The 27393-nt window shown below is 37.4% G+C and overlaps 1 protein-coding gene across 23 annotated transcripts in view; it reads left to right on the forward strand.

The window, feature by feature from the left end:
- Window positions 1-27393, forward strand: part of nrcama (neuronal cell adhesion molecule a) — an 84980-nt gene that overhangs the window by 25412 nt on the left and 32175 nt on the right. For 22 of the 23 annotated variants that reach the window (XM_046859139.1, XM_046859152.1, XM_046859147.1 and 19 more), the window contains exon 2: window positions 13214-13262. The gene's annotated coding sequence lies outside the window, so the exon portion shown is untranslated. Of the gene's footprint in view, window positions 1-10814; window positions 10925-13213; window positions 13263-27393 lie in introns of those variants that run through there. The other variant, XM_046859140.1, reaches the window with a different exon arrangement.

Genomic DNA, 27393 nt, shown 5'->3' on the forward strand with positions numbered 1-27393 from the left:
AGAAGGTTCATCTTCATGGAATGCTGCATGCTGGTGATAGGACATTGGGCAGCAAACCTTGGTTTAAGTGCGGTGAGTGATAGATAAGAAGGGTGGCAAGCTATTGCGGGAAATCAAGTAAAATCTACATAATAGGAATGCAAATGATATGAGTTCTGAATGGAAAAAAAAGATATGAAAAGTTAAAGAAAAGAGAACCTAAAGTTCAGACCACAAGCAAAAGCAGTATGTTGAAAATATTTACTGAACAGTTTTATCATTCTACTCTTAAAAGTATACCCCACCATCTTGCATTATTTATCGTCGACTCTACAGGTTTCTGTTTACCTGTCCCTACTTCCCATTAAAATCTATTTCCTACTACACTTTTTGCTACACTCTATTTTTATTTTTATACTGTTACTCAATTCTTTCTGACACTCTAGACCAGAAGCAATGACAAGCAAAGCCAGAACAGGACATGCACTGTATAATACATCAGCCCTGTACCTATACATTCATTTCTTACCCACTCGAGTACAATCAGATAAGTATGAGACAAAGGAACAGAAGTTTTTATTCCAAATCGTAGTTTTAGGCCGTGCATTTTCTCTTTATTTGAGACACTTTTAGAATTAAAAACATTATTGGTGGGGAGAATATGAAAATTATTCTTTCTTTATAAATTCTGTATAAAATTAAGGGTTGCCAAGAAGACCCCTATATTTGTACGGAAACACGGATGTGCCTACCAGTTTACTATGTCCTTATGTGCCATCTCTGGCTCAGAGTTAGGTTGCCAAGGAGACTGTGAGGGAAATAGTTGGTATGAGAGCAAAACTCTTTTAGCTGGATGTAGAATCTGGAGTAAGGAGCATCATAATGATGAATTACCATTGATTTACAAACATAGCAATGAAATGTATAACATGACTTATATTTACATATGTAAACCATTAACAGTAATGTTATGTGACTGTCCATGTACTGTCCATGTGCACATAGAGATTGTCATACATACTACTGTCATAAACAGAAAAAACAGGTAAGCACCAGGTTGCACACGATGCACTTTATGTGGCGAGGACACTTACTAGTCCTTAGTCCTGTGTTTCTGTTTTCTGTAATTGTTTCGTATGTAGCACCAGGGTTCAGGAGGAACGTTGTTTCATTTCACTGTGTAATGCATCAGCTATATATGATTGAAAACACAATAAAAGAATATTGACTTGACTTGATTTATTATTAACTCTCCTCACAGGCCTCCTAATTTCTGGTTCTCCAAAGTGCACACTAGGAGCCAGTACTTTCTGTGCTATTTCATGTCTTAGGGTAAAGCTTAAACCAGGATCCAGAGTAGGAGAAAAGAGAGATTACATGTGTAGGTTTTGTCCAAGAACACAGAGCAAACCAAGACCAGGGGCAGAGATAAGGACTGGAACCTAGGCCTTTGAGAAAGCGAGGCTGTCACAGAAACTGGAAGCTAAAAATAAAGACAGAAGCAGGAACCGGAAAAAGGTTCCGTGGACTGCACAGAAATAACAGAAGAACTAAGCATGTAAATAGACACATTAGGTGTTTAAGAGAAAGACAGGTTCAGTTAGAGTCTATAACAGAAGCCATAGTGTGTGTTGAGGGTGGGTCCTGGGTGACAACTTCACTGGGGTTGAATTAGCAGCCAGAAAAAGTTTGAGGTTTGAGAACTCAAAGCCTGGCGAATTAGTAGACTGGATCTGTAGGTGGATCTGGAGCCACGTATATTGCAAATATGTATGGATAGCAGAGTAAGAGTTGGTCTCAAGTCTAACCCTGTACTTTACTGCCTGTAGGAAGACACCGCATTAGAAATGCTACAAACAGCTACAGTATTGCCCCATGGAATTTTGTAACAATAAGTGTAGGAGCAAGTTTTATTTTAGGGTTATTACAAGAATCATAACCCATGACTAAGGTCCAAACAGATACACAGTCGGTTATTAAAGGCATAGCGATGATTAAAATCCAGACAGATGTCCAGGTCAAAACCACATACAAATTGTAGGAGTAAAAACCAGACCAGACATAGGAACTAAAAAACAGAAATGAAAAAAGAAGAAAAAAATCACAGTACATGTTGCCAAAAGGATAGTATAAGTATATATAAGTATAAGGCAAAATAAAGTCTATATAATACCTAACCTTCACATTTAAAGGCCTTCATACCCATCCTGAAATCCCTGAAGCTCCACCTTTGTAAGTTTGGCTTTTGTGACTATTATATTGGTCCATGGTCATATTTACAAAAGGACGGAGCGGCTGCAAGTTTCTATTCTTACTTAACCCGGAGACACACCTAATAGCTGTTTGAAGCATAATGTAGTTCAACAAGTGAAATCTGTTGTGTTTGGTTTTAATGAGAAACTGCAACAACGACCCCTTTTGTTGATGAGATTGAACGCCGCTTTACTTGTAAAGAATCAGCTCATCTACTTGTGGTGGCTGTACAGGAACTCCCAGGCTCACAGGAATAATGAGTTGTGTGGGTGAAATCCAGCTGCTATTGATCTCAAAGAAAGAGAGAAAAAAGGTGAGGGGAAATGTTTATATTCAGACTCTGGGTGTGTTTGAATTTACTGTGAGTCTGCAGGTGTGCTTTCTGTCTCTGAAGGCATGTATAGGTTTGTGTATGTGTGTGTGTGTGTGTGTGTGTGTGTGTGTGTGTGTGTGTGTGTGTGTGTGTGTATACTTTGTACATCCATATTTTCTGTTATGAGAAGACTCATTGCACAGTCATTTTTGCTACACCAACAAAAGCTGACCCTGTCACAGAGGATATACTTACAGTATGTGTGTGTGTGTGTGTGTGTGTGTGTGTGTGTGTGTGTGTGTGTGTGTGTGTGTGATATGTGTGTATGGGCCGCTGCAGAAATAACCAAACAGTCCACATATCCACTTGTTATATTTGACAGTGAGTGAGTGTAACTGGGTCGTTAATGATTCAGAGTCCCCCCACTTGAGGACATTTTGTTCTCACTCTTTTGCTGCCATGGGAATGGTGTGTTAGCGGCTATAAACATCTCGTTGCAAATGTATTTTCCCATGTGTCTTGCATCTGCAAGTAAATTTTTGCCACTCTTTATAGTTGTTTGTGTAGTATGTGTGCATTGAGCTACTTTCATGATTAAAATTACCGGTATATATATAATTGTTGTGATGAGATCATTAGTTTATGTATCGCAGTATATTTCAAAATAACGTATTTCGTATCGGTCTTTGTCATGACAGAAACACTGACATTCTGAGCCATTTATCATGTGGACAAATATAAATAGCCATTTAAATTTTTATTTGTCACATACATAAGCATACAAAATACGACATGCAGTGAACCGCTTTTTGCCAATTGTTTGTGATTAGTGACGGGCCGTTCATTAATGATCGGGACATTTTTTGAAGGAGTCATTGATGTGACTCAGGAGAACGTGTAGTCGTGATTCGTTGGTTTTTTCTGGACGTGCATAAGCAAAGCATTGCAAAATCTCCGTAGGTTATGTACGAGTACATAGTAAACAGAACTGAGTAGTTCATCTCAGGAGTCCCTAGGTCCAATTTGTTCATTCTTTGATTATGTGACTTCCATAGACGCTACACAATTAAATAGATCAGGTTTTTGGTCCGAATCTTGACATTATTGTTTCAAAATGTCACACAATTCAATATATCCTTTTTTTGGTCAGAATCTTGATATTACTGTTAGAAAATATATGACTAAATGATATGAGAGGTGAGCTACTGATTCTCTTTATCCTAATTTGTCCTTAGCTGCATCTTATTTTCATTATTGGATCAATAGTCAAAGTTTTTGTATATAGATGTGTGCAGGATCTGTTTATTGAAGATTTTACATTTTATATTTTTCTGATCAAAGGAACAAAATATGACAAAAAACAAAATTCACAGATTCAAGTCACTAAAATGATCAGATATTCCCATAACTATCTGTGACATAAAATGTATTTAAAGAAATATAAAGGATGAATTTTTTTTTAATAGAAAAATAAAATAAAATTTTGATAAAAAAGGGAAATAGGATTTTTTTGTTGAAAGAATGAATAAGGGTGTAGAGATATAGGAAAGTGTATATGGTTTGTCTCAGCCTTGTTAATCTGACCCCTTCTCCAAAGTGTTTTTCCTCCTCTGTAAGGCCTCCTGGCTCTTCCCAGTGTGCCCACAGTCATCTCTGTTTGCTTGCACACAGCTTCTCCGTGGTGAGGCTTATTAAATCACCCTCCTGTCAGACAGTTCTTTCAGGGGCTGAGGAGAATTGCACTGTGTGTTTGCCCCTTCACGTAAATCCAATAAAGATCATTCTGTTTGCACTAATCTTTGTCGTTCAATTCATGCGCACGCATAAATGAGCGCCTGCTTTGTGGCACGGAGGAAAACACTTTATTTAAAAAGCTCACGCTGGCTCATGACTGATTTTTTAGTACAAGGAAGCAATTAATAAAAAAAAAAACAGATCATGTTGCAACACTTAATATATATATAAAACATAATAACCTGTCTGTTATAGATGTTGGAATAGAGTGTTGTGTTAGAATAATAATTAAGGTACCCAATAAAAGTGATCCACCCCCTTCTCATTTATCCTCCCATTTGCTAAACAGGTTAAATACACACAATTTAGAGATTACATATCCTCCATCACATTTTTAGGTAGTAATAATAATAATAATAATAATTTATTTTAATCTTAAAATATTAGTGTCAGCACTGTATGCTTAATTTGCCATTGCAAAAATACTAATTAAACTTAGATTAAGATGTTACCAATAAAAAGCTAACTGATAAAGCTAGCTGGTGTATTGCCAATAGCATATCATACCCTTTTTTCTCAGGCTGAGCTAAAAAGTGCCGTCATTTAACATTGTATACATCATTTGTAAGATTCATTTACACACATGCAGTATACTCAGTGAATTAAGAGATTTATTGATCCCCAGGTTTAAAGTTAAACGTCTTCTATTTCTAAGGCTAAAAAATGAATGGAACTGTAGAGCAATTCAGGCGCCAGGTGTTGTTACTATCGTAATACTATTGAGTTGAAGAGTATACAAATGAAACATGAGACAAAATGGCAGACAAAACCTGAAATGGTACAGAAAAAGAAGAATTCTCTCCTTTTTAATGGAGACGAATAACAGTTGCTTTGTATAGTAGTCTCCCACACACCATGCTTTTACAGGCAACGTTTTGGACCACTTGTCCAATTATGCATTTAGCACATAAATTAGTGGAGAATAAGATTCTCCCGCTACAGCGGGGACAGATCAAAGAGCGTGACTTAGGCCCTGAAGAGGCTCCGCATGCCATTGAAATCTCCCATTGCATTACCATCTGAATAAACATCTGACATTTTCTGGAATGGTACCAAGTTTCTGTGGCATTGGGCTGTTTGTAAACCACATAAAAGGCCCTGAAACCTACTCACTGATGTGGTGATATGTATATAATATTACTTACAGGTCCGGTTACAGTATGTGAATATTCTCCTGTCATAATTGAGTGAACTAATAGACTGGTGTTTTATTGCGTTGACTTGTCATAAGGCAATAATTTGTTTAGTGTTTTCCTACTATGATTCTTTTGGGTTTTTCGGGTGAAATATTATACGAGTTGTCTTGAGGTTTTAACCCTATGAAAGAATATACTGTGGGTGGTAAAACAAGGCTGTAGACTACAAGGACATACAATCTATCTATCTTTCTCTCTCTCTCTCTCTCTCTCTCTCTCGCTGTCACTTAAATCCTCAGATTTGGTAAATGACCCACTTATAGCCATGGAAACCAGTATGACCCATTCTTCTTCTTTTTCTTTGTGTGCGTGTGCGTGTGTGTGTGTGTGTGTGTGTGTGTGTGTGTGTGTGAGTCTAACATCTATGTGTGTTAGTGAAGCAAAGAGGACAAGAGGGTGGGTAAACCTACTGTTTATATTTAAAAGGCAGGGTGAGCTTAGATGACCTTCCTTGAGATGTCAGTAGTAATTCCCTTACGAAACTTTTTACCAGTCACCAGGGTGTGTGTTCTAGGTGGTCCAACTGAGCACCATATTTGTGTCACTATTTCCTTTGAGCCAAAATCTGCTCCAGTTTATTATAATATTTTGAGCCAGAATTATTATTACAGGAGGTACAAAGCTACGTATTATCTCCCTAAATCCCTTTTAAATTAACCTACATTATGCAGACTGCATCCCATTTTATAGCCAATTTGTGAGCTGGAACACTCCTATCAAACAGCAGTTGGCATGCAGGCATGGTATTGGTGTAATTTGGTTAAAAAAGGTTAATAGGTGGGCGTTCAAACGTGAATACACTGAAATGAATAGGCGTGTTTAATACGTACATGGGGTCTACCAAAAGACTTTCGCTGATGCTGGGTAAATTAATGGACTGCTTTTGAGCAGAGATCTGAAAAACTATGAGTAGGTCTCTTTAAATGGATATTAGCTATGTTTGCACAATCCATGAGTTGTTTGTATGCCGTGACAACTGGACAAAAAAACAGCAGACTGTGGTGTTGTGACCAGAACTGCTTTTGTAGGCAATGAAACCTGGGAGTAAAGCTAGTGAGAGATATGGCCCCCTCCATAGGCCACTCCAGCACACTTGAGAGCATTCAGACTCTTGTTCTGTCTCTCAGCCAATCAAAACCCTGGTCTATTTAGGAGGCTGAATAGGAGCCCACTATCAGAACAGCACCTCTGAACCAGAAAAAAATGTAGAGTACTCAAACACACACACACACACACACACACACACACACACACACACACACACACAATCATACACAAGGCAATAACACAATTTCAGCCCAGCACACTCCATCAATCTCACGTAATACCCTCCTCTCACACACACACACACACACACACACACACACACACACACATATACAGTGTAACTGCATGTCATCCAGCCTTGTGTCTTTCTCAGTGTGTGAGTCACGGGAGGAGGAATGAACCTCAGCAGATCTTTGTGCTGCAATAATGACATCAGGCATGCTCAATCATTTCAAGCCTTTCCATGCATCCACTGTTCAATACCACACCCTTACCTCACACACTATCAATCATCTTACCACCATGGGTGTCAGATATGCCAGAAACATCAGAAATACTTTTTTACCGAATTATTGTTTCGCAAATAAAAAGCGCGGCACTGAGGCTTAACGAGGCATGAGCCCGAGACTCCAGTGGGATCATTATTATACGATTAAATCTGGTTTATTTGTTTGTTTTGCGTGGGTAGTTGTCTGCAGTGTTCGCTGAACTGGTTTTCTATCACTGAATTGCAATCTGATAAATGCAATCAGTAGACCATAATTAGACAAACACAGCTGCTTAGCTTTGCTGTCATTGTGGTACGGTCTAGCGTCTGTACACCTGCGAGGAAATATGAAGGTATGCATGCAGTGTGCTGGTATTTTAGTTGTCCATCTGTGCTGGTCTTACATTAGTTGTTGTTTTTTTTTCCCCAGGAGATTAGGCAAAAAGCAATGTCGCTCTGAAGCCAGACCATCAGACATTTCGGTGTAACCATTCCATACTTGGGATGTACAGCGCAAGCGGAAAAAGAGACAAAAAAGTCTTCACAGGATCTGGTTATTTAGAGCTCTGCTCATTGTGCTAGTCCATGTACACTGTGCTTTGAACAGGATTATGTTACAGGTTTGTGCGCATTTGTAAAGGGCAGTATTATCATGGGCCAGGCAAGAAGAATAGAGACACTTTCAAAGGGAAATCGCCCACCATTGTTGCTCCGTGCAACCATAGCTAACGGTCGTCAAAAGACTTTTTCAAATCGGTCCCCTTAACAGCAGCAATAATACCGTAGAGGAAGGAGTCTTCCCATAAAGCCTTCCCAAGCACATAATCACCAGGGCAGGATTCCCCACAACATCTGCTGTCTGTTTAGATATAGGCCGGGTCTGGCCAGTGGTGGCAAGTGGCAACCCCGGTGGGAAAGGAAGTCTGAATACTAGCCCAAGGCATTTCTTCTCACGTTAACAGCATGTGTCCTGTTGGTGACTTTCACTGGCTTGTTACAATGATGATGGTATGGGTCGGTCCCTGAATGTTATGGAATTTACAGTAGACTTATTTGCATTTAAATAAACGCAACGTTTCTCTTTTAACAACACACCTTGATGAAGAATAGGTCAAGGAAAGAACGTTATTGGAGATAGCACTATTGGGAAACGTTTTAAATTTCTACATTATTCCAGGATTATTACAACAATACATGCTTATCTTTAATCTTTATTTTTCTGTTTTACACTGTTCTCACAGGGTCAGTACCAGTTCGAATAATTTCTTGGATCATTTATTGTTTCTTATCTGTGTTACTAATTGTTTCACATATAATTGCAGCTATATACAGTTATAAGTCAATTTTCAAGTAATAATTTCTCTTCGGGAAAAATGAAGTTGTTGGTCAAGTCAAGTCAAGTTTATTTCTATAATGCTTTTCACAGTGGACATTGTCTCAAAGCAGCTTTACAGAAATTAAGAGTTAAGGGGAACAATGTGTATTTATCCCTGGTGAGCAGCCGTGGTGACTGTGGCAAGGAAAAACTCCATTAGATGTTATGAGGAAGAAACCTTGAGAGGAACCAGACTCAAAGGGGGAACCCATTCTCATCTGGGTGATATCAAGAGTGTGATTCTAGTCTTTAAACAATACAGAACACTGGAGAGTGAGAACTAATATGAGCACTGGAATGTAAGATTATGACTAATGTTCTTTCTACAGTCTTATACAGTCATTTGAGGTTATGGAACCAGGAGCTACTGTGTAACTCATAAAATGGCTCAACATTTGCAATCATTATAGATCCAACACCAGTTTCTCCATGCCAGAGCCTTTAAACACTTAAAGATGTCCAATGTCCTAACTCCACATGAGGTGGAATCCAAATGGCGCTGGTACGTCTCTAGATGGTTCGGGATGTATGCAGGGTCGCCATCTATTTCTTTAAAAGTCCACAATCTTCATGAGGTGGGACACGACTGGAGCTGGCGCAACCTCAGGATGCCTCGGGATGGGTAGAGAGAGAGAAGCAGTGGAGAGGAATTAGCGTAGCTGCTGTTCATAATATTACCAAGCACAAGGTCATAATGTGCATGTTATCAGATGTTCTGGAGCACAAGTGTATGATATGATGTGTGTTATGTGTAGAACTCGCTAAAAAGATACATTTTTGATCTGCACTTAAACTGGGAGAGTGTGTCTGAGCTCTGAACACTGTCAGAAAGACTATTCCCTAGTTTAGGAGCTAAATGTGAGAATGCTCTACCACCTTTAGTGGACTTTGCTATTTTAAGAACTACTAGAAGTTAAGAGTTTTGAGATCTCAGGGAGCGTGACGGATTGTAGCGTGTTAGAAGACTGGATAGATACATGCGAGCCAAACCATTTAGTGTTTTGTAAGTAAGTAGCAGTAGATTTTTTTCTATATATATATATATATTTTTTTTTTTTCACTTTAACTGCTTTACACAAATATCTGTACTTTCTACTTTCTAAATTTTCAAACGAGGCTCGTTATCTATTTGGTGAAATGTCAATATTTTTCCCTCACATTGCGTGCCATTTTTAGCCCATCAACCTGCTTCCTGTCCTTGCACGGCTTTTTTAATCTACCGCTGGTGTATAATTTCCTGGCTCTCACACACCACAGACGTAGACTATATTACGAAGATAACAATGAAGAAGGCAGAAGGCAACAAGAAGTATGGGGTTAATGTGGATAAGACTGAGGGAGTCAGTGATGTAATCATGACTGAGAACAGAGACATTCCTGATCACCTGATCATCATCTTTTCTCTGCTTGAGTTCTATATGGTAAAAAAGCCTTAATAAACCGTTAATGCAAATAAATTTTAACGGCACACATTTTTATTAGGGCACGATTACTGTAGCGTGCATTTCTTTTTGACCGTTTGTATTTAAAATCCGTGAAAATATTGTCTGACATTAAACCGGTCTGTGGGGCAAAAAAGGTTGGGGAACGCTGTGTGATTAAGTTGCGATTTATGTTAAATTAACTCACGACAATCATGCAATTAATTGCGATTAAATATGAATATAATAAAAATTATTGACAGCCCTAATATTAATATGATGTGAGGTCCAGTTACCAGCGTGACACTAAAACAAATAGTGGTAATGGTTACTTTTTACTTAAGTACATATCAGAGCCTAAACTTGTTTACTTTAACTTGAGTAAAAAAGTGTAGTCAGTACTTCAACTTTTACCAGAGTATCTTAAAACATGAGTATCTGTACTTCTACTTTAGTAAAGGATGTGGGTACTTTTGCCACCTCTCGTTTAGAAAGAAAGTCTGTGAAACTGTTACTAAAAATGTGTGCCATCTGCATGTACACAACCCTGGAGGTACCCAATATGATGTACTTTTTAGTGTTTTTCCTGCTCTAACACACAACTCATTAAAGGCTCTTTATCAGGTAATTGACACAGGGAAAATATTCAACTGTGTAGGACCTTTTGTACATCTGGTACAGGACCAAAGTTTAGGATTGGGAAATATATATATATAGTAGTAAATTTCACTTATTTTTATAAATAGTTCATTTTTAGCGCTTGGTTGTCCAGAAATCTGTGTAATGCCTAAATAGAGGTATATAAAAACGTGCACTGAGTAAATACAATTGTTAAAAAAAAAGAACAGAGGGTAGGGGGTGGTGCACGGCCTGAATGGGAATGTGTGTGTGTGTGTGTGTGTGTGTGTGTGTGTGTGTGTGTGCGCCTGCGTGTGACACTCTCTCCCTCTGACTCTCGCACACTAAGTAAAGGGCAGAGCAGAATGCAGCACTGAACTCACTGAACAGTTTCAGCTTCACTGTTGGATTAATAATGTGCAGGTAGCCGTAGAAAATAAGGTAAGATCTCCAATCACAAGCTTTTTCTTTATTACTCCTATTCTGTTTATTTGGATCTGTGTGCACTTTTGAAGATCTCCAACTTCTCGTATACCACTGTACACACATCTACGGATTGCTTTTGAGTTACTTTATTAGCAAATTTTTATCCAGGAGCAATAATTAAGACTTCTTGTAATAATCTAGCGAATAATCTCATTTGGCTTTGTGTGGGATGCTGATGCGGGTTGTGTGCGACTCTGCGTTTGTGTTTTTGATTGAGATTCAGTTCACCTTGTTACCTGTAACAGTTTGAATGTTTCTGATTACTCATGGTGACTTATTATATCTTTATTCTGACAGTGTTGTGAGAAAGTTGCCTTAATCCTCTAACCACAAACTCACCTTCTATTCAGTTCAGTTCAATGCAGTTTTATTTGTGTGGCACTAACAATAGTAGTTGTCCCAAAGCTGCTTGGTAGGACTCTGTGTGTAGTTTTATGTTTAAATCCCTAAAGAGTTAAAAACTCCCTAAAACAACAGGAGGATGAAACCCAGCTGTCTCAGTTTTCAAAAGAGAACACATCCTCTTCTAGTAGACTTTTTTGGAATCATAATTTGGAAACATAAGTTTTATTTTTTTTTATTATTTTTTTTACAAAGCATTCTCTACTTGGTTGCCATTTGTTTGTACACACACCAAAATTCAGTTCAGTTCATTTTTATTTGTATAGCACTTTTAACAATGTACGTGGTCTGAAAGCAGTTTCACAGAGATAAAGTGATTATAAAGTTGTATAAAAGTGTGTCAAAGTTCACTGCCTATAAATTTGTTCCTTATAATTGTTAGATTATCCCTAATGTTTTACACATTGGTTATAGTGACAAGGAAAAAGAGAGAGGAGCCACACCCAAAAGAGAAACCCATCCTCATCTGGATGGCAATGAATGTCCATTCATTACATGTCTATCATTGTTGAGGTGTACAGGTGCTTAAATACTTAAAAAAAAATTAAGTAAAAACAACTTAAAACAAAACAAGGGTACATCACTTCTATACATGATAAATTCATTTTAACATGTTAATATTGTGGTTGCCATGTAATTGCACATCCTCAATCTTGAGATCAATCAAATTTTCTGTTTTCAAAAGAAAGAAAACCCCAGAAAAATGATAAACTAAGTATTCAAAAGTTTTGAGAACTGTTTTACTAGAAAATCCCCAGCAACACCAGTGATATCAGAGTATATTTAAAAGTGAACAGAATTATAACTAGTTGATCTGAGGGAAGTCGGCCCGCAACTGTTGTCACAGCTCGTATAGTCGTATTAACTTAAGATGTCATACCCTACAGCCACATTCACACAATTTTACTGTTGCATAGTCACCTTACTGCAAAGTCGTCAGAATTGCTTCTTTTCTCAGTAGAAAATGGACCATTAGAAATGAATCACATGCACTGTACTGCCTTTACTCTCATTGGTAGCTGGATCACTTTCTCTCGAATGTCTTTACTCCAAATGGTAGTCGCATAAATATTTGCAGAAAGTTTTTCTCTCACATCTAGCAGGCAAGAATGGTCGCTGTCGTACGTGTCACCAAAAGTTGCTCTGACTAAATCTAATTACATTTCATCACTTTCTTACTGGGGTTTTGAGGACCAGATTGATCTTTTGTTGATTTGTGTTTGGGTTCTTCAAAAAAGATAAGATTCTGTATGAACACTTGAAGTGCTACACCTTGTACCGCTTGGAGCGAGGCTTTATGATTACATCAGCAGTTTTTTTGGTAGAAGAGTTTAAATAATTGTTATGGGAAATGCAATCTTTAAGTTATTCATGTGGATGGTATCCAGTATCATGCAGATCTGAAGGGGAGAAGAGTCAGACACCAACATCATATGAGACAGCAGGAGAACACATACAGATCAGCATGGAGGGATACAGTAACAGAAAGAGAGAAAGAGAAAGTGATCAGATTATTATATATGCTTTTATCATACAATTGCTTTAAACTAGGCCTTCAGGCTACTTCATCTGGCTCCTCTACATCTTACATGATTTAGACAGGATGGATTTCTTCTCTCATATCCTTCATTGCTCTTGGTGTTTCATGCTAAGTCATAGTTCAGACATTTTCATAATAGATATTTGAGTGTGAGTCATAACAGGGGATGAAACCTTTTACAGTAGCAGCTGCTCATCCATTTCACACTGTCACCAGGCCTGCATCTCGGTCACAGAGCTCATTTTAACGACAGTTCACTTAAGTTCATTTGTTCACTATATACTTTTTCCGTGTGATTTCAGGTGCTGTATTCACGCTCTGGTAAAGAGGAGAAGACAAAAGAGGAGAAAGGTGAGTTCTTGTGTCACATCCATTTCCTGTGATGTTGGTTTATATGGTAGTTGTTGTGTGTTTCTGTCATTTTTGGAAAATATGTTGGTTATTCGACGTGTTTTTGAGACATCTTCCAATGTCATACTTGGCAAAAATCCTTTCCAGGTTCTGAATAGACTTCACTGGTTGACTGTTTCTGTACACGTAGAAGTGAGAATGTGTCGAGATCCAGACTTTACTAAGATTGTTGTGCGAGCCACATGGTAAACGTGCACTGTATGGGTGTTAACTGAGTGAGGTAGCGTGATTCTGCATGCATTATTTACTTTATATAACGTATTGATTAGCTGTTCTTTTATCTGCTTTGTGACCTTGCCTTGTTCAGACTGGTTTTTAAGCAGGAGAGTCAATAATAATGCAGCATTCACCGAATACCCATTTTGTGCATCGGTAAAAAGTCAACAACGCAGAGAGAAGACACAGTGAATGTCTGTATCCGATTCAGTTATTTCCTACCCCTAGGCTCAATGTCATTGTTCAGTCCAGCATTCAGAATAAGAGCTTCTTTAGTCTCTGTTTGTTTAGCGGCTGACTTTTTCTTGGCGTCTTTTTTTAGTTGTGGCTTTGCGTCTCTTTGTGCATTGCTAACAACAGGGGGTGAGGATAGCACTTTTACTCTGATGTTGAATCTGCGTGACTGCTTACATTTTAATCAGTATTTGTGATACTGAAAATTATATGTGCCGCCTTTAGAAGCCTTACAATGTTGGCTGTAGGATGTTCACTGCTATGCTGGAAAATCTAAAAATGTTTTCATATTTTTTGCTGGATGTTATTTATATGCTCTTTAAAAAGGTGTGCTGACGTGCAGCATTTTTTATTGCATTTAAATCTGAAATATGTGCGGGTAATGTTAAAGATGGGAAATGCATACTTCTTTTTTTTTATTATTGGTCGGTTCGTCTCTGAGTTAGCCATGACTCCAAGAGTCTCATCCCACTTATCTTTGTTCAGTCTCTCCAAACAGGGATCTGGGAATATCAGTCACACAGACACCAGGAAGTGTACAAAAGATATCTGAAGTTTATTGACAGAGAAAATGCATATGTAGGCCTCTGTGATGACTTTGAGACCCTTGCGGTATATATCAGTACATGACAAAAATTCACTTTTTTAAAAAAGTCTCACTGTTCTTGGTGCAAATGTTAGCGTCCATCATAAAGATATAACAGTCGCAGCATAACAATATGCAAGGAAAGACAAGTCACACATTCTAGGTAAATTACTCCTAGTTCCTAGTAGCATAACTGAATAAGTGATTTGTAATATTACCTAAAAAATATGTGTATGTGTATATATATATAGTGACAAAAAAAGTGAACTGAAAATATGTCATATTGTAGGTTCTTCAAAGTAGGCATCAAGAGAATGCCAAGAGTGTGCAAAGCAGTAATCTAAGCAAAAGGTGGCTACTTTGAAGAACCTACAATATGACATATTTTCAGTTGTTTCACACTTTTTTGTTATGTATATAATTCCATATATAATTCCACATGTGTTAATTCATAGTTTTGATGCCTTCAGTGTGACTCTACAATTTTCATAGTCATGAAAATAAAGAAAACTCTTTGAATGAGAAGGTGTGTCCAAACGTTTGGTCTGTACTGTGTATATATATATATATATATATATATATATATATATATATATATATATATATATATATATATATATATATATATATATATATATATACAGATGGCCCCTGAGTTACAATGGTTCAACTTATGATTTTGTGGTCTAATGGTGATGATAGCTATACGACAAAATTGTAAAAACATTTAGGTTTATGTGTCAAGAAATGTAGCAGCGTATTTTCCACACTTCTCTTACAAACCTGCTGCCACATACATAAAATACTTTGTAGTCTATTGTACATTATTGGTAATTGCTGTTTTGCTCATTTCTGTACTGTATTTTGTTCAATTATTAATACTATATATATATACTGATCATCATTCGTTAACACTTTAGATATTATCTCGATATTTTCAAGTTACATCGAAACAAATCTCTATCATATGTTAGGTCTACCTGTAATATGTACATATGAAATAATATACTGTTTCAAATTCTTAATGTGTAACATAAAAAAAATAACATTAATAATAAATATTGAACGCAGTCTAATTTGAAATAGTGATACAGTGCATAATTCTTCCTGCTACAACTTAAAATCTATTCTGTAATCTAATTTAACTGAAAAAGGGACACTGTCTTTAAAGTTAAGCAACAGTGTCACAGCATACTGTTCATTTAAACCAGTGCTTCTCAATTATTTTCTGTCACGCCCACCAAGGAAAAAGTAAACATTTCGCGCCCCCCAAATTTCCGCCGCGACTGTAAATAGTGTCATTTGTCTATAAAGTTGTTATAAGTACACCTCTGCATAACATTGTATCCTGATTAACATTAAAGAAAACATAAAAAGAAAAATGAAAGAAATATAGATCAACTTACAACAAAGAATAACTTTATTAACATTGTTTTTTAGTCGCTGAAAACGCTTATTGATGCTTATTGGCGTGATTGGGGTGTAATGTCTTTAAGTGACACCTTAATTTATTTGGTTTCATGCAGTCTGCTGCCAACATTTTTAGACCCTGTAAACATACCGGTCTTTTCTCGTCCCCCACTGTAGTCACAGTAAAGCCAAGCGAGAAGGACTGATTTTAACAAATTAGCCTCTGCTGACAAGTTACAAATGGACCATATGCTTTATGCGTTATGCATATTTATTTGCTTACCAATAAACACATACAGTAGGATCATTCTGGTACAATTCAATTTGATTTAATCAGATACGATTATTTTTTCCAGAAATATATTCTGCACTTTGATTTATGTGCAGGCAGTGGTGCATACTAAGGGTACTGAGATGCCTGACAAGGTTTTGACAAGATTTATACAAGGCGATAAAAACATTGTTTCACAAAAAAAAAAAAATAGTATGAGTATGAGTAAAAATTTATAAAATAGAAAAAAACAAACGGATTTTTTGTTGCTTACAATATAACTTCATTTAAACTTTGGTACTGTTAAATTCTGGAATCTGATTGGTCAGAAGGCTCTGACAGTAGTTTTAGCTGCAAAGTACAGCATAAGTTTACATTATATAAATGTGCTTGTTTTGATACATTATTTTTTTCGGTAGAAGCAGAATATACACAGGGACGTTTATTTACATTAGAATGTAGGATACATAATTCGAGGCTATTAATAAAAATATTTAAACTGTGGTGATATGGTGTTCAATATAAATACCTTTTCTGTTTATGCAAGAAGTCTTGAGTTTTAGCGATTTGTAACAGCCAGTAAGTAAGTTTAGAGCCAGACAAACTTATATTTAGGACAGACCAAAAAAGGAAATTGGAAATGGAAGAAGTGTTTATAGCGGCTATAAGTGAAACCAGGAACTGTTTCTGGAACAGGATCTATCTTGTTTTGCCAATCAACAACCAAAAATAGTAAAACTAAAAATAGTAATGTGTGGCAAAAGAGGAATAAAACACTTTTAGGTTGAGTATTTCGCCATAACCCACACTACAACACAAACAATACATATAGCTTAATGTTTTAAAATCTGCAGCTTTTTCCAAGTCACTTGATCAGAGTGGCATTTTTGTAAAAACGCATTAAAAAAAAAAAAAAACATCTGCATGATTTGCTATCGATAATCCAGAATTATGCCCTTTTGTACATGTTTCCAGAGACTGAAAGACTTACCACTTTCTAACCACTTTTCCCTTTCCTCCTTTTAAACACCATTAATGCTTCAACTCTTACACAGTTTCATGTGTTAAGAATCCGTACTTCTGCAGGCATGACCTCAAAAAGCTACCGATGGACACTCACTTGTTGAGTGTCAATCAATTTCCACTGGGCAGAAAGTAAACCCACAGCCATTGAAATGTCCATTAAATGACATGGCTGGGTGAACGGTTCACTGGCTAATAGAAGCACATTAGACAAGGTCACACAACCCACCGTCGCACATCAACAAAGCCTGCGGATCAGAAGTCTTCGATTTCAGCTTTAAATTGGGAAACTTGTCTGGCGTGCACATTCAAAACCCAAAAGCACAGACTTTGTAGATAGCATAGGAAAGCTTTTTTTCCAATTAAAACGTGTTTACTCAGAGCATTGATGAATAAGGTTTGCCATTCTCTTTCAGCAGTGCGGAAATGTTTTGCATATGAAAGATTTTGTTGGTGACTTCCGGCAATTGATAATCAGGGTCAAATGTGGAGCATTATTAGATTAGTAAAAAGAAATCGAAGAAAACATCCCTGAACTAAAGTGGTCCAAAACTTGCCACAGGCAATTTCCAAAATAGATTATGGATTGTAATCAGTTAAGGATTTAAAGCAAATGAGGTCTCACTTAGCTTAACCTTCTCAGGTCCAATATCATACTCGCGATTTCGAAACGTTTCCATGCAATAATGAAAGCTTTGTGTTGGGAAAAGATTTGCTATTAATTGCGCTGCTAATCCTATATGTTTGATTAGGTGTTGCCACCGGGAGGTCAGCTGATTCTCCCTCGCACTTGTGGGCTACAGAAAGCACTGATTTCATTCTCTCACAGTTTGAAAGAGGTTTTTGTAGGCTTGCGGTCTAGAATTGAATGGTCGGCCTTTTTTTGAAAGCAGTGAAGGGAGACGGATTGTTATTCACCTGCAGGAACTGAATGAGTTTAAGGAGTGGCTGGACTCGCCCTATGCCGTGACCTTTACTGATTCTCATGCTGGATATTGGATTAGTTCATGACAAACACAGTGACACTCCATGCTCACAATGTGATTGATGACGTATTCAATGTGCGTTTTGCAGTTTTGTGTCTTTTTTTTTTGCCGACAGTCACAGTACGACACAGGCATTGTTGCGCACATTTGCCTCATTTTGAGGAAATTAAACGCGAAACAGTACACCTCCTTTCATACTCCCACTTACTATAATGAATTTCTCCCTCACTCCTGCTTAAGCAGTTCTCACCGCCTTTTCTTCTCCTCTTCATCAGGGAGTCCGGTTTGTCCAAGCGAGGCACAATAGGGACAGAGATGAAATGGGGAGAAGCTAATGAGAGAACGCCGCCTTCCACTGTTACATATAGCTCTACCCTGTGTGCCAGAGAGCCCTTGCTCACAATAGAGGGGTTTCAGAGGTCTGCACTACATGTGATTGTAATTCCTGGCACTGGGAATATACTGTTTGACTGTTAAGTGGAAGCAAGAGATGTAGACCACCTCCAGGGCGACCTTTCAGAGGAACAGGTGGGAATGGGTCCGGAAAAAAAAAGACTTTGACATTCAGAAGAATGAATTCATGGTGAAAAACAAGATTAACTTTCATTCATATCCTCCTAAATGTACAGGCGATTTCATTTTAACAACTAGACAGCACCAGATGGGCACTATTCATTTACATTCTATCAGTTTTTTGTTGTTGCCATGGTTACCTATATTAATTGGAGCCACAGTAGGTCCTGTATGGCTAATTTTCATGTGTAGCAGCTAAATTATTTACTTTTTTGGAAAAATCAACAGGTGGTAAATTAAACTGTGTATTTTTCACGTAAGAAAATAGGTTTTATATCATAATGAATTGTTTCAGACACACTTCTACAGTTTTTTACCTTATAACCTAGGTATCACTTATTTGACCACTGTGATATGTTAAAAAGTGCGAATAGATTAGTAATTGCATTTCCTGACAATGAAGCATCAGCAGTCCGAAAGCACCGGCAATGCTGTTAGTCAGCAGATCCTAAAGCTCATGAGAAAAAAGGGCCATTGATTTCGGATTGTGCTGGAATGACATATTCAGTGCGGTGAATAGGCTCCTCTAAAAGGCCTGAGGTCACTGATTTTAGCAGAGATTCACTGTATGACCCACCAAACAAGTGACACCCCCCCCAAGCATACAAACTAAAACAATAGCGCCAAAATCATTAACCTCTACATGCTGAAATGACTAAAAGTGCTTTTTTGCTTTTATATTCAGTGCTTTTATAAAGCAAACAGTAACACTACTGGAAGCTAAAACTAAATGTAACAGCTTCCATTGAAGATATAAAGAAATGTCTGAATACCTGCACACTAATGGGTATAGAGTGTCCATTACATACACTTATTGGACATGAAGATACACAGAAATCTCTGAACAACCACACACACACACACACACACACACACACACACACACACACACATTTGTACATGTTTGTGTACAAATACATTTATAAAATCTTCAATCTAAATTTAAGATCTTGAGTACAATTCTGCCAAGAAGATAAAACTGTCATGTTTGGATGTACCAAAACATTTGTCCAAATTGACATGGCCATGCCATTCCACTGACATGAACCCCAGATGGATGGATGGATGGATGGATGGATGGATGGATATTTTTGAGTGTACAAATTTGTGCTCTTTTCAGCCAGAAGGGTGTTGGAAAAGTCAGGTACTGATGTAGGTTGTGGAGTCCTGGGTTGCAGTCAGTATTTCAATTTATCCCACAGGTGTTCAGTAGGGTTGAGGTCACAACTCTATAGCAGGCCACTCAAGATCTTCACTCCAACCCATGTAATCCATACCTATTTGTAGCTTTATAAACAGGGGCATGGTCATGCTGAAACAGGGTCAAGTGAAGACAGAATGTAATTTTTCCACATCTAAAGACATCCTGTTCAAATGGGTGCCCTGCTCTGTGGTAATAATCTGGGGAAGAGCCACATATTGCTAAAAATTTATCATGTGTCCGAGTACTTTTGTCCATATAGTGTATGTTACCCCTAAATTTCTGAAAGCATTGTGATTTAATCGTGCATAGTGGAAATTTGTACATAGGGTTTTTTGTGGTTTAAAATTTTAGGAGAAGTCTAAGTTCTGTTCCAACACCATTCATCTGGTTTTAATCAAGTTATTTACATATACAAATGCCTTGCCTTATGATCCTCCGTCTATCCTGTTGACTCAGGCATTCATTTGTGTGTGTAACCCTGGCACACTAAATTATATAAGCACAAAAGGAATTAAACTCACAGGGCTCTCTAAGGTCAGTTTTATCACTCTCTCTGCTCCCTGCCTGACCTTGATCTCATTTTAATGACTTCTAAAATGATTTGGGGGCCGTAATCCTGCATTTGATCTGCTGCTTTAAAGGTCAGGGGACACAGCGGCAGTAGTGTTTCTACCTGCTCATTGTAGTGAACTGTAGCAAACTTGAATCAGCATGTGTTTGGACATGAGGAAAATCTAGGATTGGTTTCCATTTTAATAACTTCTTTGAAGTTCTTAGCTTCGCCTTACGGCTTTCTCAGCTGACGAATGTTGATACATCAGTGGATTTGATTATGCTATGTGGAAACTAATGAGTATGTTCTGATAAGCGTATGATAAAAAGCGTGTTTTGTATTCGTGTGATTGATCTGATTAGGCAGCATAGGCACGATGCAGATTTCCCGCTTTGTTTCGCACGCTAACAAGATTTTTTGTTCATACACTTTCAGGGATTAGGATTTGACCACAGTACATTCTGAGAGCGGGAAAGAACTTTTGGAAAAATCAGTAAGACTAAGTAAAATAACAAATAGATCTAATGAGAGAACGTTTATAATAATTTGTATTTGTAAAATGCCACAAGTCATTTATTTCATTGCTATTTCAGTCTTTTTGGGGGCTGTTGCTGTTTTATAAACGATCCTTTGAGCTGAAGCAGGCACAGATGGGTTGTATGAGTCTTATATGACTTGTTTGATTCGGCTGGTAATGTGAACTCAATGGAAAGGAAACAAGCTTCACATCATGCAAAACGCTGAATCACAAACACTTTCATGTAAATGATGTCAGCTCTGATGATGAATCATGTTTTTGCTAAACCCATGTGACTGGGTTTACTGAGTAAAAAAAAAATGTTGCTGGGAAAACAACACCCATAAACAACACCAAACATTGATCATTGTTCATTTGTATGATATGGTATTTTTGATGTTGTTTTGCTTATAGAAAGGACTCCAGCTTGTTTTTAGCCAAATGCATTCCACAAACTACAGGACCCCGATTCATATGTTAACCATCTTGCTGATTTGCATAGCCCCCTCTGCAATTATAAAATCTAATGAGAGGCTTATGAGAGACGTACGCTCGGCCTGCGCTTGATGGAATGCTTTTGTGCAGCTGTCCTTATAGATAAGAGAAGAAGGAGAGAAAATTGAACTAATGGAATCTTCAAACGGACCAGCTCTGGTCTTCAAAAAAATAAATCCTGATACAGTTGATTCACCATGAAGATGTTAAATAATTTAAGAGTCTTATGCTTAAAAGATTTTAAATAATTTAAGAAAGATGTGCAGGTCCGCCTTCGGTTTCAAAAAAGCTTCTCTGTATTGTGAAAAGATTTACATTTTTTATTTATTATTTCTGTTTTGAACGTTTACTATAGAAAAAGGATTTGGATAAAAAAATGGCATTATGTCAATATTTTTCTAGAGGGAATTAAATAAATGATTGTGTCTAGAATAGAGCTGGGGGATATATAGCTTTAATATTGATATCATGGTAAATGATTATGCGATACACTTTTCTGAGATACTGTTGGTATGATGATGTTTTTATTATGTGTTAAATCATTTGAAATCGAATGAAACCGAACAGATGGTGATGATTTAACATATTTTTCTTGTTTTTTTCCTTGTAACTGTCAAAAACACAAAAACTCTTTTGCTAAACTACTTTCAAGTGTCTTGCAGATATCTTCAGGATTCTCGAAAATACACAGAAAAAACATGTATATTCTATAAATACTGTACAAGGATGCAACACAGGTCATATAAAAACTAAAAGTAAAAAAAAAAAAATTTTTTATAGTGGAGACCCACAACATCACTTGAAGCAAGTAATTAATAATAAATTATTTGTTAATACAGTTATCCCCCATTTTACCACTGTTTGAATCTGGCGCCCTCGGTTTATCGTGGGATTGCATTTGCCGCATAACTAATTTGATTTGCTGATTTTCCCGGTCTTATGCAGATAGCACGATGGTCCAAAAACGTATAGGGAATTGTTTTATGTTCAAATAATGACATTTATTAATAAACATATAATTATTAATTATAAAATAAATGTCAATGTTAATACAGTACTGTATACATAAAATAGCATTTTTTGGGTTGCGTCCGTTTATCGCGGTTTTGGAACATACTATAACCACTGCGATAAACTGGGGATTTCTGTAAAAAAAGCATTTGCAGTGTAAAATTCCAGTAAAGTTCAGTAACCATACACACCTAATCTCCTTAACATTGCATTCACACCTTATTTTCTTTTTGAATAAATAAAATGTTATCAGCATTATACACATGAGACTGACGGTGGTCTTTGGTATTATTTGTAAGGGACCATTTTCCTGTTGTAAACTGAGCTCATTTGTAGTTAATCCTTTCCCTCAATCAAATACAGAAGTGCTAATAAAATATTTGTTGTACCTTAGACCATATTATCAGTCTATACAACTACAACTGTCCATATATTACATATAATTTTTAATAGGAGGTCATCTTAAAGGAAAGGGACACATGGGCCTTTTTTTACAGGTAGGATATTAAGAAAGTTTAATGTCATGCAATACGGTGTCAGTATGGTAGCAGGAATGAGAGTCAGGATGTGTGTGTGTGTCTTTGTGTGAGACAGTATTTCTGATTGCAGTTCTGATTGAACATGTCTCCCCGCTGATTTCGGAAGCGGAGGACTCTGCCCTAATGACTCTCTGCTCCGATGAACACGGAGAGCCATGTGTCTGATATGTGTGTTCATTTAAATAGCCTACAGATGCACATACAGAAGCCTGCCATTCAGCCAGCATGGGGAAATGACAATGACTTCATTATTGGACGAGCATAACGGCATTTTCCATAAAAGCAAGAACGCCAAAACGGCCATTTTTATATAATGAAAACGTGCCTATTTTCCGATAAGTGATAAGCATGATCGTGTGATCATGTGATACAAAGCACAAAGTAATCAATCTTGCGTCTCTTCATCACATTTTTTTTTCAACATATATGCCAAGTCTGATCGAACCGATTTATCACTGCCTTGTCAAAGACCATTGATGTGAAATACATGTGCAGGGATTAGATTGGAGAAAAGCCACATTCCATCGCTCAGTTCGGAAACTCATTTCTATAATGAAATATTGAATTTTTTTTGTTCAATCTGAACACGTCCTGGTTTCCTGCTGGTCAATAATTCAGTGATTCCATTTATTTGCAAAGAGACATATGATTAGGACTGTATGCTTGTTTTTGGTATTATGCATTATACAGTAAGGCCAAACTGCATATATACAGTACTACTCATATACAGTATACTCTCTGCTTGCATTAATGCAGTTATTTTCTGTATGGTTCAAAAGACAAAAGCAAATCTTTTTTTTATTATTATTTTTTTTATCTTGTGCTTGTGAAAATTTTTTCCCCAGAGTTAAAACGCTTGCTTGTGAATGCTGGTCTCTGATTCAGTGCCTGAGGCTAACAAAATTTCCACACAGTAACTCCATGCCTTCAGCTACACTCTGGTTTGCTTTCAGAGCTGGTGCTAAATTAACCTGCACCAACAAATACATAAAGTCCCAGAGGACCCTATGAACCCGAGACCTGCTCCGGCAAATTTATGATGCCCCGCAGTGATCAGGAGCCAAGCATGCCGGTTGTACCGCCTCCTGTCCTGCCAGATGCCGCGTATTAAGACTCGCTCTTCTTGCACATGACATGATACAACAAAATTACAGAGCATGACCAAATTCATCTGTACTAGTGCAGTTTATGGTGTTTTTTGCAAGAAGAACAGAAGGGCTTCAGCCACAATATAAAACTTGTGTTGTTTTATGTGGCACCGTATTAGCATAATACAAATCGAATTAGCTTCTCGACTGGTTAGGCTTGATCGCTCAATATGATGTGTCGATGCTGTTTTAGGAAGAAGGGCCTATTCAGTTAGAGCGTAATTGTTTCCTGAAATGCGTGATTTCATTCTGTGCCTTCGTGCTTCGCGGCTTAATGGACATGTCACTGAATATTTGTAGGCTGATGAATTGGGAGAATGAAATTCATCTTGAACAGTTAACTAAGGCCATGCATGCCATGTGCATACAGCTGGTGGGGCCAATGCCATCTCTTCATACGCATTAGAATCTAGATCTGGGTGTAGTTCACAACAGTGAACCAAGTCCAATATGATGATCAGTGAAGGACGAAATACACAAACCATGTACTTGTCAAAAATGTAGGTAAAATATTATTCCATTCAAAGTAAAGGTGCTTCCTTTAAACTTTCACTTGATTGAAAGTACAAAAGTATTTGCCTTCAATATTTAAAGTACTATGATTTAATATGGTTATATTGTTCCTATTATCATTTTTGTCACAAGACTCTTGTTTAATTAACTGTGATAAATTTATGTGAAAAGACTCTAATGTTACCCTTAGCACACCATCTATTAATAGAATGATATTAATGAGTCAAACACGGATTGATATCTATTAAAAGATCATGAGCCCAAAACCTTCTTTTACAACTACTTAAAGAAAATTGCCCAAATAAGGCCACAGGTGTTGTGGCGAGTTCGAGTCAGGATTTTCTTCCATTATTTATTCCTCTCAAAATGTTCTGATTGCCTGTTGAACTGACGCTGAGCTGTATGTTGATGTAAGTAGGTACCACCAAGTGGCAATCAAAACTACCGTATTTTCAGACTATAAGCCGCTACTTTTTTCCCACGCTTTGAACCCCACGGCTTAAACAACGAAGCGGCTAATTTATGGATTTTTCCGGGTTTTTCCGGGTTTCACAAACTTCAAGACAAAAAACTGAGACCCAGAACATTAGACCAATGAAATTGCGAAACAGGTTCAGGTGAACCAATGAAACTCTTTATATTAAATCAGATGCGCTCCCACTGAATCGGGCCGCACCACATCATAAATATGGATGAGGTTCCTCTGACGTTTGACCTGCCACTCACTCGGACTGTCTACAGGAAATGCGAATCATTCGTCACGCTGAAAACAACCAGGCATGAAAAACGCACTTTACCTGTGTTCTGAGCTGCACGGCATCGGGAGAAAAGCTTCACCGATGGTGATTTTTAAACGCACGACGATGCCAAAAGAAAAAATCCAGAGAGAAATTGTTGTGAAAGGAAGGAGGAAGACAGTAAACAATTACTTTCTTGGTAGGCTACTTTTTAGATACAAGTCGTATATCAGTGTATTTAGATACACCGTCTTTCATTAAAGCCTGTGTAAAGTTCATTAGTTTTAATGTAGACAACAACTGATTTTGCAAAATGTAGTTGAGTAAACATTAAGATATTTGACTTTTAAATGTAGTGAAGTTAAATTAAAAGTCCCCCAAATGGAAATTCTTCAGTAAAACACAGATATGCTCAAAAAGCGACTTAAGTACAGTAACATTTACTTCGTACCACCACTAATGATGATACAGGACTGTTTTAATAATCTTTTTATTACTCTTAGATTTTAGGAGAATGGAACGTTAGCTCTGACTTCTAAGATAGATTCGTGCCATTAACTGGAAGGTACAGTCGCTAAAGTAAAGATAATAAATAACAGAAGACAGGAACAGTAACTAATGCATGCTGTAAACTTATCTCCCCATTACTAGCTACATTGACGCACACCCTTCTCATCTCTCCATACTTCTCTCTCATCTTGTTTTGACATTTGTACACATCCAATCCTGCGAATAGACAGTGTCAGGTGAGTTAGTCTAAATTCTCCTGCTTTCTCTCTGTTAATGGCGAAATGGGACATTCACACTGCCTGGCAACAATGAAGGCTCTTTAGAGGCACATACGTGATTGGCAGCTGCATTCTATCCTCTATTTGGCTTTGAAGAGCAAAGTTTTTCTTGCAGGAGAATGGGGTTGGAATCCATGGTAACCAGGCACAAGTGATCGCAGGATTTCATGTTACGTTGCTGATGGTTTCAGTTACAGTCTGATGAAATGATTTTAAAAGGGTTCACTGCTTATAAAATTTGTTGAAGACATGGCACAATAATTTATTTTTGGCATTGATATTGTGTGTCCATCACCCATTTGGCTTATCTTGTAGTCGCTACATGACATCACATTGCCCCATTATACAGTAGTGTTTATGCCGAATATAATCAACAGATCTGACTTTCTTCATGCATTTTGGGAAGGAGCTCATAGTGAGATAAAAAAGGTATTTGTGCGTTCAGTGAACAGGGTAGTTACATGTTAATTAGCAGAAATATCACCACATAATGGCATCTACATTCTAACTACACATCTGTTTTAAAGTTTAACAATACTTGTACAATGACAACCCAGAGAAAGGCTTGCAATGTAATTGGAAAATACCTACAAACTGAACAGTTCCTATGCTGTTGCTGTGTACGTACTGTCAAATTACAGACTGAGTGAAAGCTTGAACTTTTGGTTGGTTACCAGGGTACACTACAGCACAGCTATGTAAATGTTAGGTAAGTTTCATTTCTTGGACTCTTTCAATGTAGATGATTACAAGCAGGGTAAAGTCTTTCAAATCGAGCCTTGATATTCTTAAAGAATTGTCTGTTGAAACTGTTTTGTGTACTTTTTTTGAGGCGAAATTAAATGTGCACTGTGCCGTACTGTGTTTCAAAAAAGTCTGTGACTGTGTGTGAAAAGTCTTAAAAACACTTGATTAAAAATATTTCTTCAGTCATGTGGCGTGACAAGTGAAGGGGCTTATGGCTTTTCTATACTCTGACTTAATTAAGCTTGTCCAGTGAGGTTATAGGTATAGATAAATAGATAGATAGATCCGCTCCCTGAAAGCGACCACAGAGAGAATGAGGAGGAGCTTCTTCCCACAGGCCATTCGGAGTTTAAACCAGGAAACATCCAGGATCTAAGAACTGGCCCACTCTTTCCATCATCACACTTTTTTTCCCCTGCACAATCACACTTTTCGTGCTACGGCACATTATACACTGGACCTGCACAGCACAGTGCACTTTACTTTTCATTTTTCATTTTTCTTTTCATATTTATTTCAT

This window comes from Silurus meridionalis, chromosome 10 (genome assembly GCF_014805685.1).
Source record: "Silurus meridionalis isolate SWU-2019-XX chromosome 10, ASM1480568v1, whole genome shotgun sequence".
In the NCBI taxonomy this organism is placed as follows: Eukaryota; Metazoa; Chordata; class Actinopteri; order Siluriformes; family Siluridae; genus Silurus; species Silurus meridionalis.